This window comes from Rhea americana, unplaced genomic scaffold, assembly GCF_003343005.1.
Source record: "Rhea americana isolate MKP2758 unplaced genomic scaffold, rheAme1 scaffold_341, whole genome shotgun sequence".
Classification (NCBI taxonomy): Eukaryota; Metazoa; Chordata; class Aves; order Rheiformes; family Rheidae; genus Rhea; species Rhea americana.
Window position 1 is genome coordinate 314,469 of NW_028186470.1, and position 2,048 is coordinate 316,516.

General features: G+C 74.2%; 1 protein-coding gene across 4 annotated transcripts in view; it reads left to right on the forward strand.

Moving 5' to 3' along the window:
* The window catches only part of MIDN (midnolin), a 14,682-nt gene that overhangs the window by 11,107 nt on the left and 1,527 nt on the right, over positions 1-2,048 (forward strand). The gene's annotated exons all lie outside the window — the stretch shown is intronic.

Sequence of the window (2,048 nt, forward strand, 5' to 3'; positions counted from 1 at the left end):
TTGCGCAAGGGGTTAACTCCCTGCAGAGAACCGACTGCTCAGACAGTGCCATATGCCGCAGGGTAAACTGAGCCTGGGTGGGTTTGGTTTTTAATTCCCCCCCCCGCCCCGAGTCCTGACTAGCCATTTGCTTCCTTTTCTCCCCGCGCAGCTGCGGGTGCCGCAGCAGGACGGGCCCCAGGCCCTCTGCCCCGGCCCCTTCCTGCCCCGGCCTCTGCACCGGGATCCTGCCCGCGGCGAGCAGGTCCAGGGTGGCCGGAGCTGCCGATCCGGCAGGGATCGGAGCCAGCCAGGGCCTTGCCCCCCACCTGGGGGGGGCCAGCTCCTCTCCCCACGGGGGGCCGGTGGGAGCACAAGGGTCTCCTGGGCGCAGAAAGGGTTCGGTGATGCTGTTGGCACCGGGTTTCTCCCCAGCAGCGTGAGCGGGCTGCGGGAGCTGGCGCGGTTGCAGCCGCAGGCAGAGCGCGGCGGGGGGCCCGCGGGGGGGCTGCCCCTGCCCGCCACGAGACCCAGCCCGGACAAAGGGCCCCGTTGAGGCCCGGCGGGGCGGGAGGGCGTGCGGGGGCCGCTGCTCTGTCGCCCGCCTCGGCGCTGCCAGGGCCCGGCCCGGGGAAGCCGTGGGCTGCGGCCGCAGCACGGCGGAAATAGCCGCGGGGCGGGCGGCGGGGGCCCTGGGCAGCCGCGGGGCTGAGACCGCTCGTGCTTGTCCCATGCCGTCACCCCGGCCCGGGGCCCCCGAGTGCTGCCCACCCCGCTGCTGCTGCAAGCTGGCACGGGGGCTCCCGGGGCCGCAGGACACCCGGGCCCTCCAGGCAGGGCGCAGCCCCAGCAGCCGGGCGCCGGTGCACGGCCCCGCTCGGCCAGCGCCCGGGCGTCTGGGGCTGAGCGCCTTGGAAGGGAGCAGCCGCCTGCTTCTGGGGGGGCCGGGCTCTGCGCCGCCCCCTCCTCCTCTCCTTTTCTCTTTTTCCCCTCCTTCCCTCTCCGCTTTCTCTTTGCCTCCTCCTCCTCCGCCCCCTGCTTCCTCCTCTCCTGCCGCTGCCGGCGCAGGGCGCAGGATCCTCCCTGCCTCCGCGTTGCCCCAGATACGCCGCGGCCCTGGGAGACGGCACGACGCTGGCTGCAGCAAGCGTCTCGCGGGGCGAGAGCCGAGCCGCGGCACGCACCCGCCGCGGGGCTCGGGCCCGCGGGCGCCCGCCGCCCATGGGCCACCCCGGCCCGGCACCTCTTCTCCCTTTGCACCGCGTTTTTTGGCGTCGCTTTTTAAATAACAGCCCATGGGCTCGGCGCGGAGGGTGGCTCCCGCGGCCCCCCCGGCRGTTGCTCCGTGCACCTGCGTGGCCGGAAGGCGCCCGTCGGCGCCCGCCCCGACCCCCCCGCTGCGATTTGCTTAGAGAAAAGAACTGAAACCGCCGCGAGCGGGGCGGTGTGGGGCCAGGGGCCGGGGCGCGCGCGCCCCCTCCCTGCTCTTCTCTCTTCCTTTCCTCCGGCCAGGCCGCTCCGTGCCCGGCCCTCGGTGAYGTGGCCGGGGCTCCCGGCGCGTCACCGCAGCCGAGCCCGGCGCGGGGGCCTCCCGGGGCACCTGCGCCTCGCGCAGCGCTGCGTTGGTGGGGGAAGCCTGCATCCCCTCGGTGGGACGAATCCCCCCGGGCTGCCGCCCCAGCTCGCCCCGCGCCGCCCCGGCCCCTTTGCACCGGGGTGAAACCCCAGCCCGGGGGGGGGGGGCGCCCCCGAAATAACCTCCCGCCGTGCGGACAGGTGAGGTGCTGGGGGGCACCTCGAGGTGCAATGAGGCCACCTCGAGTTGCTGGCTTGGCACCCGGGGAGCAGGGGTGCCCAAAGTCCACGCTGTGTTTCGGGGGGGGGGGTGCCATCGAAGACCCTGAAATGTAGAGGGGAAACGGAGGCAGGAGGCACAGCCGGGCGGGATGCGGAGGCCGCCCGTCCCCAGCGCAGCAGGATCCGTTTTCCCCTGTTTCCCCAGCATGGGAGCCCACGTCTGGAGCGCTCCGCTCGCTCGTCCTCCCACGCGCCGCGGGAGCACGCGGGGC